The sequence below is a fragment of the Chroicocephalus ridibundus genome, chromosome 29 (assembly GCF_963924245.1).
Source record: "Chroicocephalus ridibundus chromosome 29, bChrRid1.1, whole genome shotgun sequence".
Classification (NCBI taxonomy): domain Eukaryota; kingdom Metazoa; phylum Chordata; class Aves; order Charadriiformes; family Laridae; genus Chroicocephalus; species Chroicocephalus ridibundus.
Window position 1 is genome coordinate 559,693 of NC_086312.1, and position 15,024 is coordinate 574,716.

General features: G+C 54.3%; 1 protein-coding gene and 1 long non-coding RNA gene across 2 annotated transcripts in view; one reads left to right on the forward strand and one right to left on the reverse strand.

Annotated features, from left to right (window-relative positions):
• The window catches only part of LOC134507942 (LIM homeobox transcription factor 1-alpha-like), a 29,312-nt gene that overhangs the window by 3,924 nt on the left and 10,364 nt on the right, over positions 1-15,024 (reverse strand). The window lies entirely within an intron of this gene.
• On the forward strand, positions 2,029-12,563 carry LOC134507954 (uncharacterized). Its single transcript, XR_010068962.1, has 4 exons — positions 2,029-3,696; positions 7,472-7,671; positions 8,026-8,239; positions 10,421-12,563. It is a non-coding gene; the product is annotated as an uncharacterized LOC134507954 (long non-coding RNA).

The following is a 15,024-nucleotide window of genomic DNA, read 5'->3' on the forward strand; positions in this document are numbered from 1 at the left end:
CCTGGAGGGGCTTTACGCAGGGAGTCCCAGCGGGGAGGCTGTTTGTGCCCCACACCGTGTCCGGCGAGAGAAATAAACAACCGCTGAGCGCCCCGCGTACCGAGCAGATGGTTCTGATGAAGTAATTTGGGATCTAAACAAATGTGAGCGGTGGTGGCTGCCGGCTGACAGCTTCTATTTAGCCACTTGACAAGAGAAAGTAATAAAATAGGGATTAATTAGGCTGTTGTTTAAACACACAGGATCTTCCCCACCAGCAGGGAACTCATAAACTGGGATTGAGAACAAGACTGGGTTAATCCTCCTGGCAAACTCTGTGGAGCAGGATGAAGAGGCTTACAGGGGTGGGCTCATCCCTTCCAAATACCACCATGGATTTGTGCTGTGCGGTGGCTTTCGGCTGAAGTGTCTGGGACATTCCAACTGGAATGGTGTGGGATTTCTCGCTCCTTTGTGTGAGTGTGTTTGCGTGCCTGTTCCTCTCTCCCTCCCTGTCTCTCTTCCTCTCCCCCTTCTTGTCTTTCTGTAAGTCGCGCTTGAAAAATAATAATCGATTGGGGGTTGAAAAAGCTGGGAGTAAAGAGCAGCCTTTTAACCACAACCTCTCACTGCCTTAACGAAGGAGCAAACTGGAAGCGTGTTCCGGGCACAGTCCCAGCCCAAATCTGAGCCGAGTCCAAATTTCTAACACCAACATCCTTCTGTTACAGCAGAAAAAGAATAAAAAAGACCCAACCATAGAGCCAATCCGCGATCACGGCTATCCGGGATCAGTCAGGAACACGTGAGATGTTATTAAACATGAAGTTTTTAGCGTTCCCGGACTTTTAGCCCAGATGAAAGCTAACGGTGCTGCAGTCTCACCCCGTGCTCGTTGCAACCCGGAGGATCTCGCCCAGGGATTCCCACCTCGCGCCAGTTCGCCGGTGGGGGGTGCACAGTGAAGACCATCCAGTCGCCGTCTGGAGGCTCCCAGCGAACGAGGATCTGTCCCCATCCCGTTTGGAAGACATTCCAGAGACTAACTACCTACCTCTTCATTCCTTATTTCCAATTTGACTCTTCCTTTATTCCGTGCCCAGCGACTAGACTTTGTCGATACAGATAAAGACTTCGTCACGTCTTTATCTTCTTGAGAACCACTTAGAATTAGTTCTGCCCGTTGTGGGTGATGAAACTATTCTTCTTCCCAGCTTTCTGTCCCTTATCCTTCCAACAACTGGTTTAAAAGTGAGTACCGACTTTTTTTTTTTTTTTTTGCATCTGGGATGGGAGAAATACTGTCCCCAAAGAAAGATCGGCCTTGGCTTCGCTCCGTGCCATCGCGGAGCTGAGTCTAGTGACACAAGTATCATTTGACTTTGAGACAAGCTGTCCCCAAGCTCCCGTCGGCTCTTGCCATGTTTTTTGGAGACGGATTTGCTCCTGTAGCGCCCCCAGGACGAGCTGGTTCTGCCCCACAGCCCCGAATCCCAGGACAGATGCATTTAAGAGCATAGACCTGACAAACAGCACCTTTCCTTCGACATTGAAGTGTTCAACCTGACCTGACTCCAAGTGAGGAACAGGATAGTTTAGGAAAACACTGACGGAAAACTCCCTCTCCCGTTCCACACTTGTGTTTGCTTAATTATTTTTTATCCATACAGATACTGGAGCGTTCCCTGGGTCCTTTCCTATTTCCAGCCTCAGTGATATCGCTGGTTCCTGGAGGAAAACATCCAGAACATCGCTTAGCCAAGGCAGGTGGAGGAGAGCTTGGAGCGTGATGTGCTTCTAACTGCGGGCAGGCTGGTAGCGAGAGGGACGGAGGAGAACCAGGAAAGGTGACAACAGATGTCAGAGCTGGGAAAGGAGACCTATTCACCCGCAAGGCACCCGGCCGGTTCCTCCTGCTACCGTCGGGACGAGGCACTTAGCAAGCCTGCCTTAAAGATGCTGTCATGTGCCAGATTTCCATGAAAAGGGCTTTTTTTTTTTTTTTTTAAAATTTTTTTTTTTTTTTTTGCAGCTATCAGGTGAGGGAAGCGCCGTTACTGCGGCGTAACTCAATAACGCTTTTGGCATCGCAAGGCTCGCGCCCTCCCATCTCCCAGCTAAGCCCCGAAAACAAATCCGCTCTGCTTTGTACTAATTGAAGAAAACATTCAGCAAGCAGCTCATAAACACGGTGTCAGCTCGCATTACACAAAATTAAAATTCTCAGCCCCTCCAACACCAGGAATTCCTAAAGAGGCTGGTTTTAATATTGCCTGAATCCGTTTAAGTCAAGGTAATATTGTTTAGGTTGCCATAGGAACAAAATACATCTCCGTTGCTGGCAGTGGGTTACGAGGAGGCTTGGGAGACCGTGGCTACACCACGTCTAGAAGCGGCCGCCTGCACAAACTACGCGGAGGGACAGGCCGAAAAATAAGCACCTTCCCAGGTTCCTAATGAAAAGTGCATTGAGGAAGAGGAGAGACACGAGCAGGATCTCTGCGTGCTCCCGGAGGAGAGAAGAGCCTCGGCAGCAGCAGGACCGTGTCTAAGGGCCCGTAACTCACAAAAACTATATCCCGCTTCTTCTGGAAGGACCTTTATGCTGCATAAGTCCCATCGTCCATGTTCCTCCACTTCTGTTTTGACCAAGTCTCCCCATGTCCTTACTCAACGCCCTCGTTTCCTCAGAATCCCGGCCCAGATTGATTTCTGTTCAAGATTTATTTTTTTCTGTTCAAGACGGGACTTTGAGCAACCTGGTCTGGTGGGAGGTGTCCCTGCCCAAGGCAGGGGGTTGGAACTAGATGATCTCTAAGGTCCTTTCCAACCCAAGGTCCTCCATCTGGGTCGGGGCAATCCCAAGCACCGATAGAGGCTGGGCAGCGACTGGCTGGAGAGCAGCCCTGAAGAAGAAAAGGACTTGGGGGTGCCGGTGGACGAGAGGCTCCACGTGAGCCGTCAGCGTGCGCTAGCAGCCCAGAAAGCCCATCGCAGCCCAGAAAGCCCATCGTATCCTGGGCTGCATCGGGAGAAACGTGGCCAGCAGGTCGAGGGAGGTGATTCTCCCCCTCTGCTCCGCTCTCGTGAGACCCCACCTGGAGCACCGCGTCCAGTTCTGGAGCCCCTTCTACAAGAGAGACACGGACGTGCTGGAACGTGTCCAGAGAAGGCCCCGAGGATGATCAGAGGGCTGGAGCACCTCTCCTGTGAGGACAGACTGAGAGAGTTGGGGTTGTTCACTCTGGAGAAAAGAAGGCTCCGAGGAGACCTTAGAGTGGCCTACCAGGATCTTCAGGGGGCCGACAAGAAAGCTGGGGAGGGACTTTTTAGGATGTCGGGTCATGGTAGGACTGGAGGGAATGGATTAAAACTAGAGCTGGGTCGATTCAGACTGGACGTTGGGAAGAAGTTCTTCACCATGAGGGTGGTGAGACAGTGGCCCAGGTTGCCCGGAGAGGTGGTGGAAGCCCCATCCCTGGAGGTGTCCAAGGCTAGGCTGGACGGGGCTCTGAGCAACCTGCTCTAGTGGGAGGTGTCCCTGCCCAGGGCAGGGGGGTTGGAACTAGATGATCTTTAAGGTCCCTTCCAACCCTGGCAATTCGATGATTCTATGATAAACCATTCTGTGATTCTATGACTCTATGATTTCCTTACAGGAGCTGTGGTAAGGCCCTCGACTTTTATTCCTGCGAACCATCCGGCAAGTAGAGGCAGGTACGTCTCCCACGTCCTTCTTACCAGCTTGCCTCAAATTAATTACCTTTGCAAACGATAGAGTTTAATTTTCCTGCCAGGGGAGGGCTCGCCTTGATGGAAAAAGTGTCAGTGGCAGGAAGGCAGATGGGCTCGTAAGTGGGAGCGTCTTTGGGAATTGCAAAAGTGGCAGCTATGGAGCAGGTGGGACGGTTTCTCACAGGTCGGCATCGTGAGAGAGGCTGGGGGCTACAGGGACAGCTTTTGGCAGCCGGTTCTTCACGCTGGTGGCCACTCAAGGCAAGAGGAGCGGCGCTAGCGGGCAGAAGAGCAGCCTGGCCCTTGCCAGAGGGCAAGCACGTCTGTACCGTTTGCCAACTCGGAGACGTCACCCAAGCAAGGATGAAGATACAGGGTATCTTAAAGAGCTTTGATGCTGGGCTGGAGGCCAAACTCACTGGTTGCCCACTGCTCCTCCTGCCAGGAGGCGTTTGAGGCCAGCTCTGGGGCCACGCGGTTGGCAGGAGAACGTGCAGCAATGCCTCGAAAATCCCAACGCTATTTCTCTACTTAAATGCCCGGACATTACGGCAACGCACAACATCTTCTTGGAGCTTGCTGAAATCTTGGTCCCAAGAGCATCCCAGGATGACAGAACGGCCGGGGTTGGAAAGGACCTTTGGAGATCACCTCGTCCAACCCCCTGCCAAAGCAGGGTCACCCAGAGCAGGTTGGACAGGAACATGGTCCTATATGTTTGGAATATCTCTGGAGAAGGAGACTCCACAGGCTCTCTGGGCAGCCTGTTCCAGTGCTCCGTCGCCCTCAGAGTAAAGAAGTTTTTCCTCGTGTTAAGATGGAATTTTCCGCGTGCCAGCTTGGCGCCCGTTGCCCCTTGTCCTGTCGCTGGGCGCCACTGGAAAGGGTCTGGCCCCGTCCTCTGGCCACCCGCCCTGGCGATATTGATGAGCATTGATGAGATCCCGTCTCAGCCTTCTCTTCTCCCGCAGCAAGGAGTTACACACTCTGTGAAAACCGATTCCGTTATTTCATTCCCTCACCCCACCTACACCTTCACTGTCTCTTTTTTTTTTTTTAACGCGAACGGTTTGCTTTTAATAACGAACCAGCTGGGGAGGGCCCAGCACGTAAGTTCCCCACCACCACCACCACCACCACCTCTGAGAAGTTCAGTAAAGTTGAAAGTGTGGAGCAGCGGGAAGAGGAATTGCAGCAAAGCCCCCCACCGCCACCACCACCCCGTGCGCCTGCCTGGCTTTAGCACACGGCTGAGGAGCTCTGAGACCTTTCCGCGCCTTTTCAAGACGTTTGTGGACTTCATTTCCCAGACGTTAGTCCTGGTAAAACATCCCAACGCCGAACTCTCTGTCTTATCCTTGCGGAACATCCCTGTGGCGGCTCAGGACGGCTCCGGAGGAGAAGCGTCAGCCCAACTCCCAGCTCTCCAGATGGGGATGAGCTGAGCGGCGAGTTCTTTGAGAACCTCTCTGACCCGCCGCGGCACAGCGAAGACGCTGACCCAGGCCTGGGAAGGGTAATTTGGGGGGCATACGATTGTCTCAGCGGGATTAAAAGGTGTTAATGAAGCAAGGAATAAGCTGGGAGGCCTGCGCTTCATGAAACCAGCTTATTTAGTTAGGGTTTAGTCAAAATGAAGCGGTCCGGGCTTAAGCGAGGTCTGTTTACTTAACACTGAGCTGCAAAATCCATTGTAGCCGTCTGAAATATTGAAGTGGAACTTTTAAAGCCTCTTCCCAGATTGCGGGCTGGGGGCTCGGGGCATGACGGGGAAGGGGACACACGAGGGCAACGGGGAGGCAGCGGCAACACAATACGCTCTTTCATTCCCTACCGCAACAGCCATTGCCCCCAGCTCAGCGATACAGAGCGGCACCGGGGGATTAAGGGGAAAAAATCACCTTCTGCTGAATTTCTGACTTCTTCCAGCAACATTTGGGTCGGGGAGAGAAAGAGTAATTTGGGGACAACAGTTACTTTTGCTCTCCATTCCCTCCAATGCTCTTTGTGGGTTCCGTGAATAGATTTACCCCCGGAAAGGAACTTTCTGATTGCGTAATTACGTCATTGCGCCTCTTGTCAGAAACGGCCACGGCTCAACCATACTCAGACCTCCTCGAACGTGAGCGCGTACGCCAGAAAAGAAGTCAAAGCTTCCCAAAGCCAAACTCCCTGCTGCATGCGGAGTTCGCCAAGGAGAGGAAGAAACCCCCCCAAATTTAAAATAACGGGTCTTCGTCATTTCACTTAAACCTTTCACTAAGAGGCAGGAGACAGAGAGGAGCCACCATCGCACTGTTGCTGTTGCATCTTCGCAGTCGCACGGAGGGAATCGTAGAACCGTAGGGTTGGAAGGGCCCTCTGGAGATCATCTCCTCCAACCCCCTCCAGAGCAGGCTCACCCAGAGCAGGCGGCACAGGAACGCGTCCGGGCGGGTTTGGGATGGCTCCACAGACGGAGACTCCCCCACCTCTCTGGGCAGCCTGTGCCAGGGCTCTGCCACCCGCAGAGTCAAGAAGTTCCTCCTCCTGTTTAGGTGGAACTTCCCATGCTCACGTTTGTGCCCGTTACCCCTTGTCCTGTCCCCGGGCACCACTGAGAAGAGCCTGGCCCCATCCTCCTCACACCCACCCTTTAAGATCCCCCCTCAGCCATCTTTTTTCCAGACAAAAAGCCCCAAATCCCTCGGCCTTTCTTCAGCAGAGAGACGTTCCCGTCCCCTCAGCATCTCGGTAGCCCTTTGCTGTCCCCTCTCCAGCAGCTCCCTGTCCCTCTTGAATGACCTGACCTTCTCTATGCATCGCTGGAAATATTACTTAGAAGGATGCGGACAGCACCCGGGTCGTGTAAAACAGAAGGATTTGGGGCCGGGGCGTGCGGCAAAGAGATCTCCCCGCAGTCTGGCACCTAGCAGCGCGAGCAGCAGTTGATGTAACCGCGCTTGGTTCTACAAAAGAACCAAAACCAACCCGCGTCTCCTCAGCGTGGTCCTGCTTGAGCGGACCCTGTAAACGCCCTTGGCATCCACCCAGGAGGTACGAGGTGTTAACGAGCTCCGCTCCCCGGCCTTGATTCTGTTCATGTCAGCGATGAAAACTGACGCTGGGGGGGAAAAAAAAATAAAAAAACCCCACGAAAACCAAACCAAACAACACCCAACCGCCGCCGAAAACCTAAACCGCAAGCAAAACAGGGAAGCAAAACACCACCAGAGAGGTTCCCGGAGCCAGAGAGATTCATAAATATTAAAGTGACACGAGTGAAATGCTACTGAAAGATTTAATACTGTGCTGCCGCTCTGTCCCTCAAGGGGTTAAACCCCCCACTGCGAGGATATTACTGCCAGCACGGTGGCACTGAGCCATCACCATATAATCTGATGAACTCTTTTATTAAATTTCACAGGCCTGTCTTCTTTATTAAAATCTCCCAGAATTCATAGGGCGCCTGTCATATCACTGCTGAATGCTAACAAAAAATGTGGGTTGGTTTTTTTGGGGGGGTTTTTTCACACCCCCCCTTCCCCCCCCCCCCCCAACTCTCCTTCTCCCCAACCCCTTTTCCCTGGGATCGCGCTGCCGGCGACCGCGGCTGCGGTCAGGGGGACGCGCGGCGCCGCTGGCTAAAAGGGCGGTGGGAAAAGGGGGCCGCGGGCTTTTTCGAGCGCCTTTCCCCGCTCCAAACCATCCCCCTCCGCAGGCAGAGCGGGGAAATTGGGTCCTAAAAGTGAGTTTTACCTGTTTTCTCTACCCGCAGGTGGCTTTCTGTGCTGGAGGGGCGGCTCGTAACACGCAGCCCTTCCCCAAACCCCGCCGTCCCCCGCTCTCCCGCGGTGACGGGGCCACCCTTGCCAGGTACGGTGGCTCTCCACAGCAGCCAGCGTTAACCGCTGCTTCCGAGGAGGAAAATGAACAGATTCCCTTCCAAACCCACCCGAGAACAGCGGGACGACGGCGGTACGTGCACCTTGAGCCGTTCCCTTCGCTTTGAGCTGCTAACACCCCGTTTTAACATCCCGGCCGCCTTCCGCTTGCGGCCCCGCAAGAGCTCTCCTAAACTGGAAATACTCTCCGTCGCCGGGGCAGCGGGGTGGAGGGGGATTCAGCTTCTGCAGGAGCTTTTTTTGCAGAGGCAAAAATGTTCCTGCCCTGCTTTAATCCCGCATCGGGCTGTCTGGGAGCTGTGGGAAGGTGGGATTCAGCTGTTGAATCTCTACAGGCCTGCCCTGGGCTGGAACTGGGCTAACAGCTTGGGGTTTACGTTCTTTAGACTACACTCTAAATGCCTTTTTTTGTTAATATTTCCAACAGGAGACCGTGGGAGTCCTACCCTGAGCCGCCTGCGGGACGCGCAGAGCTGCAGCGAGCAGGCACGGCGTTTTGTTTCTCCGTGGCCCGCGCGAAGTTTCCCGCTGTAATTCCGAAGCTTTTTGCGGGGTCCTGCACTTGGTACTTTTTAAAAGATATTCTTCAAGCTGTCCGGATCAAGAGAGCAAAGCCTCTTGCCAGGGCAGGATGAAGGAAGGTGGGTCCTATCCTGAACCGTCCACCTCTGCCTGTCCCTTCCCAGGGAACGGCGTTACCCTTTTGTTTTTTTCTAATTTCTCTTCCAAGCGCAGGGAGCCGGTGTGGCGCCTTGGCGAGCTGCCCCGCGTTCGGACCCAAGCTCCACACCGAGCTCTCGGGAAGCCCCAACCCCTGGTTCGGAAAAAAAAAAAATTAAAAAAAGGGAACCGCATCTCTTATTTACGGGGCTTCTCCCTCTTTGGAGAGATGAAGTTTCTGGTCCTCCGTCGCCCAGACAGCGCCTTTCCGCTGTCCCCTGCGACGGGAACCGTCAGCTCCTTTCTCTCTCCTCTTGCTTTCCGCTCCACAAAAGCTCGCTTCGGGTCCGCGGGTTTAAAGTGAAGGAGTTATCAATTCCTATTGATTTTGTCCTGCCTTATTGCGCGGCTCCGGGAAGCCTCCGCGTCTCCATTAGTATGCCTGGCAGGAGAAGGGTGCCTTCGCTTAGTAGCTAGGGGTGATATTACCCATCCAGATAGTATCCCAACTCAATATCCTGTTTCTCCGTTTCTCATTTCCTGTTTGCAGGTCTGAATGCTGGCGTTGTCGCAGCGAGACGGAGCGGGGAGGGGGGGAGAAGGCAGGGAGAAAAGGGAGCCAGCAGGACAGTGCATGCAGGGGGGGGGGAAGCAGTGGGGGAAGCGAGGGGGAGGGAGGTAGAAGGGCCGCAGACACTTTTATTACAGATTTAATAATGACAAAAGAACATCATTAAACATTCATTAGAATTATTTAATTAAATTTTACTTTGGCGGGGGGCGGGGGGGGGGGAAAGAAGAGATTAGATATGATGTAAAAAGCAATATTGATTGAGAAAAGAACAAGCTCGGGAGATGTGATTTAAATTAAACTCTGCGCTCTCTTTTCTCTCTGTTTTAAAGGAGGGAGGGGGGTGCGCGGTGGCACAGGGGACGATTCGGTAGCACGGGGCAGCGTGGCCCGGCAGGGCCGGTGCCGGCCACCGGGAATGACGTTTAGCCCACCCCAACGTGGTCACCGCAACCAACTGTCCTGGCAAAACGCCTCCGGTGCCTCCCGAGGGTTTCAGAGCTCCGCACCCTGGGGCTGAGTCGGGCATCGCCGGGTGATAAGGTGGAGATATACGATTGGCAGTATAGGAACGGCTCTAATTAGCGATATAGAAACGGATCTAATTAGCGATACAGAAACTATAGTCCCTCTCCGTGCCCTGCTGGACTTGTCGTGTAGCCCCTCTCCGTCCTTCCCTTTGCAGATTAGGAATAACGGAGCATCCCCACCGCAAGGGCCGGGAATAAATATCCTCCTTTTAAAAGCAAGACTCATTTTAGAAAGAATTAAAATGCTCATCCAAAACAACCCCGGCCCAAGAGGTGGCCGGGACAGTATTTTGGCAAAAAGCTAAGTCTGCGTTAAGGATCGAGAAGAGAAAAGGCGCGTTTCTGCTAACGGCGACTTTAGGAAAAAGAAAAATTGAATATAAAGTTGCCTTGATGAGTGATCAAGCGCGCCAAGCTGAGGCCTCTGAATCCCTCTGTGCCGATGCTCTTAAGGCAGACACCAGCGGAAGGTAATCCAGATTTTTGAAATCTAAAGAGATTTTTTTAAACGGGGAAAGCCGTTAAGCTGTCGCACGATAGGAACCCACCGGCGCAACTGGCTGAGTAACAAGTGGGGGAGATCACCCCGTTACAGCCTGGTTTGGGACGGAGCGGGTAGGAATAAAGAGAAGGGAAGTTAAAAGTTGCCAAAAAAGGCAGCCAAAGCCTCAGGGACCAGGTCACAAACAGCAGCGTGGACCCTCCGACTCCACAGAGCCCGTTGGACGCCAGCGGACTGCCACCCAAAAAGTAGCTGCGGTGGCGTTACTGCCCTTCCAAGGCTAACTGGGGTGACTGGTTTGAGCCCGGATTCAGCAGGCAGGTTCCGCGTCGGCACAGCCGAGCCCAGGCCGCGTGGTCGCGCGCGAGCTCGTTAACCGGGTGCAGCGCTGCCGGGCTGCTCGTTTTCCCTCCTTACCCCGTGGCCCTAAATTTACCGTAGCGCTGGAAGTGAATTACACCGTTTTTGGGGATTAACGGAACCAGTTTCAAAGCATAGCGGTCATTAAACTTGTGCTTTTTTGTTTTCTTTTCTTTTTTTTTTTTTTCTTTTTTTACAGGCCGAGCTTCTTTCTAGCTTCACCTTTCTCCCGCCGCCAGCAAAACCGTATCCAGGAATCAGGAAAGGGATTTGGGACGATGCTGCTTTTTTCCGTGCAAGCCTGACCGGCTCCGATATTACCGCGACTGCATCGGCAAGACCTCAATAATGGGAAAAAAGCCCCTGTGCGAGCAAAGATGTGTGAAGCTGCCACCAAGATAGTTAGGATAAACTGTAATTAACCACGTTTAAGCTTAATTGCATTAAGGGGGAGAGATGAAAGCTGGAAGCAGATTATGGATCCGGTTTATAATTCAATTTGTGCACCAGCTAGGAAAGAAGGGGCCACATTCTCCAGCAGCGTGTTAGCAACGCGGGAGGTGTGGAGCTACCCGGGCTGCGGAGACGATGGCTGAGCAGAAACAGCCGAGGAGAGGGAGGATTGGGAAGCAGGAGGCAGGAAAATACCTCGGGAGAAAGGAGGGAGAAAGAGCCACTTCCCTTCTCCCAGAGGACGGGCTGGAGGCTCTGGTTTTCGGGGCTCTGTCTGACACCGACACTCGTCCGACAGCTGCCCCCCGTGTTTCTGTAGCGCCTGGTTTCACACAGGCTTCTCGAAGAAGGAGGCGGAGGGCGAAGAAGCTGGATGATGGGTCGTACGTGCTACGCCTGCGGCGTTAGGCAGGTTTAGAAATAAGCGCGGTGTGGTAAGGCAGGAACACCTCTGCGTTTCGTAAATCGCTTCCCCTTCGATCCTTGCCGTCGGTCCCACCAGCCGCGGGCTCTCCGCAAGCTTTTTGCTGAGACCGAGTGCCTGTAAATACCTTTGAGCCCATCCTTTCTAAACCTCTGCCTGTTAGAAGAGAGAAGAACGGGGTCTGGGCTCCCTTTGCCGTGCTCCGGGAATCCCCTAGTAGCCTGGGAAGAAAACTGGTTTCTTAAAGCGTGAGCAGCTCAGGGCTCGCCGTTGGCCGTCGTCGGGATGTTTGTGCCGCATGGGGAACGGCTCCTGCCTGCTGTTTCCAGCGCCGCAGCCCCTGGCACTGCTGGAAACTGGCTCTCAGGAGTTTATTTCTGGCACCTTTGCCTTCGCGGCTGCCCTCTGGTGGTCCCTGGGTCCGGACTGAGAGAGATGCTGCTGCGTCCAGAAGCAGGAGAAGGGTCCAGCCTCCAACAACCCTTCAGCGCCTTCAAAACCGTCCGTCTGCAGCCCAGAGCCCTTCCCGGTGTGCCGCTTTAGGAGCCGGTGTTGGGAAAACGAACGGAGCAGCGCGGCGGCTTTCCCGCAAACCAACCGCAGCGCTTGGCGCGTGCGCGATAACGTCCAGACCCTCCCCCCCGCCCCGACCACGCTGCTCGTACCTGCTGCGAGGGACAAGAATTACTCCAGGGAAACGGATGCCGGGATGAGAACAGGCGGAGTTCTAACCCCGCTCCTCGCCCAGGCAGCCCGTCTCTCCGGGTAGGAACCCACAAACCCGGCTGCGCTGGGTCTAAACCCAATTAATCTCAGGGAAATAGGGCCAGGCACGTTGTCAGAACACAGCCGGGTACCGTCTCCCCTGCAAACCCTCGCCCTTACAGCCACCGCCGACCCCAGCCGAACTTCCCCTTCTCCTTCCCCAGCCCAGCGAGCCGTGGCCTAAGCCCGGAGCCGGCTCGGGGAGCTCCGCGAGCGAGACCGCCAGGCTGCAAGCCCGGGAAGGTAGAGCCGCCGCACGTCTATCGGCGCCACGGTAATTAGCTCGGCCCTGACGAAGAGGTTGTCCAACCCCGGGGCCGCTCTGGGACTGCTTGCCCGCTGGACCGTGTCCACCTCCCCCAAACCCAGGTGGCAGCATCTTTTGTGCCCATAAAATCACCTGCAGCCCGAAAGGGATAAGCAACGTCTTTCACTGGAAGTGCCGAAGATCCAAACCCTTTACAACCACTCGATTGTTAAGGTACATCTGCGTCCTCCGGTTGGAGGGAGCCAATACCTTGAATTATAACTGTTTCCTTTGATATCTAAGTCTTTGTTGGGTTTCTATTTTCCTTTTCCGCATCAAATTATTTTTACGGAGGGGCAGAGCCGGTGTTAGACTGTGGTCACGGGGCTCCAGGAGCTGGGTGGTTAAGAAAACTCTGCCCAATAACAGGATAAAAGTTGGCGACGTGGGGTCCAGGAGAGACTCCAAGCCGTGGGACGCGAAACGCGGGCGGGACAAAAAAAAAAAAAAAAAAAAAAAAAAAAAAGACCAGCCCAAAAGAGAAAGAGTATCCCTCAAAGTAAATTACATTTAATTAAACTAGAAAAACAATGCGCCGCACGTGAAAAGAAAAAAAAAAAGTTCTTCCTCCCCCACGTATTCCGCCCCCCCCTGCCCCCGTTAGAAAAACAATCCAACGGCGGTGGGGAACAGACAGCACGTGGTGGCTGGTTTCTTAATCACGCTCAAGGCGCATCTGCATATTTCTTTCATTTCGCAGTGATTATAGAGTTAGCGTTTAATTTCCTGGGCCCCGCGAACCAACCAGTGCGAGGGAACGGTGCGGACTGGGGTAGGAATAGCTTCGTGTAATTAACGTCATTAATCATCAGACGGGCTTCGCTCGCGGTGGGAGATGGGGCTCAGCCACCCACCCGATGAGGAAGGGGGAAATGTTTGGGATGGGGAAAAAGCAGGAGATTTTGGGATTGGGTTGTGCGCCGAAGCTTTCGGGGAACCCGTCCTGCTCTGCGGCAGCGATCCCGCCGTGTCCGGCGGGGGCGTAAAACTGCAAACCCACCCTAAAAAACAGGACACCAAGCTCCTTCCCGGGGTCCGCCCGCCCGGTTTCTCCACCGCTGAGCTCCCACTGGTCCTCACCAGTGGAGCAGGGCTGGCTGCAGTGACCTCCCCAGTTGGGAGGAGCAAAGTATCCCAAGATAACGGCTGTGGATGCTCCTCGGAGGACCGGCGATAAGCACGACTCGCCCCGTTGATGGGTGCTATCGAAGGGCGCCCGGGCTCGGTCCCATCGCCCAGCCCAGAAGCACTGGAAGGAGTTGCAGGCTACCTCCTTCCCACCTCCTCCATCCCCTCGTCTCCCGTTCTGCTACTGGTGGAGGCACCCGCAGGGTGCGTGAGCCAGGCACGCGGGCTCCATTCATCACTGCCTTGTCAAGGGTGCTCATTATCTCATTTATTTGCTCACTTTTCAGAGCGCTGTCACTTTTCATTACCTTCCCTCCAGCCCAACAGAGAGAAGACATGACTCGGGGGGGACCCCCTTGCTCAGCTACCCGTGGCCGAACGGGGCAGGAGGGATAGACCGGAGCGATGGGACGGACCGGGATGCCCAGTACGGTCGGGAACAGCAAAGCCGGAGAGACAACCAGCTTTTTGAGAGTAGAAACTATCATTTTTAAGGAGAACTCATTTTTAAGAGTAGTAGCTATCATCAGCTCTCGCAATCCATCAAGTTTTGGGACTGTTCTGTCCCCAAGTCCCCGATTTCGGGGTTACAAATACATCTGAAGCACCATTTTTTAACGTCTTCATGCCTAGGAAGCCCTCTGATTTCAAAGCAGACTGTAACCAAATGTCGCACGCGCAGCAAAGGGGAAGGAGAAGCTTTTAGACGTAAAAGCCAAAAAAAAAAAAAAAAAAAAATCCCCCCGTCCTTCTGCTTTCGACGCCAGTTTCATCATTTTTAGGGCCTGACTCCTCGCTCCTGGAATGCCATGGGGTTTGCACACAGCGCCTGGGCTCGCTCTTGTCCAACCCTTGTCCCAGCTTCTCCTGCCCGGGAGATCTTTGCTGGGAGAGGAGCCCTCCCGCATGGATTTAAACATTAACCGACTCGCTCAGAAGAGTTGCCAAGGTGCCCGGGCTGGGTCAGTCCCCCGATATTCGGGCAGGGAGGGTCACTGCCTCGCTCCCCCGCCTCCTCCTCCTCCTCCCCGGCAAGGAGGAGCGGGGCTGCTGGTTACCCCTCGGCTGCACAAGAGACTTTGGGTCCCCTCCACCCTCCCTCCGCATCCCAAGAACCGCCGGAGCCCATCTCTTTACCCTGCTTTCTCTCCCCGCTCCGATGAAAACAAAAGTCAGCTCCTATTTCCCATTTCTCAGGCAACTCCATTTGTATCACTCCCCGCCGGGCTTTTCCTGAGCCGCAGAGCCCAGAAAATCGGCCAAAGTGGTTGAAGATCCCCAAAAGACGATGCTGGATGTCACTCCAGGGTACCAAAATACCAATTTGGCAGCCGCGCGCCGAACACTCTGGTCTCAGAGCCCGAGTTTCCCTTCTCTGCTTCCCGAACATCCCTGTTGGAGGTAGCCGAGGTTATCTGTGGTGGGTTTCAAAAAGCAAATGAGCCGCTCGCGGTTGAGAAGGCTCTCCCCGAACCTTGGCCAACCTTTTGTGGGCTTTCCCAAACCCTCGTGGCAGGAATATTATTTCGAATTCAAGCGCCATCGCTCGGTTCCGCGCATCTCGCCCAACGAGGGTGAGAACAGCTCCGAGAGGACCCCCGAAGGGATGCAGGCAGAGCCGATGGCTGGGATGTGCTGGTCGAGCCCTCCCCGACCCTCTCCCCTCTACAACGAGATGGAGAAACCACCACGATTCGGGCCAAACCCAAGGACCAGGAGGGCATTG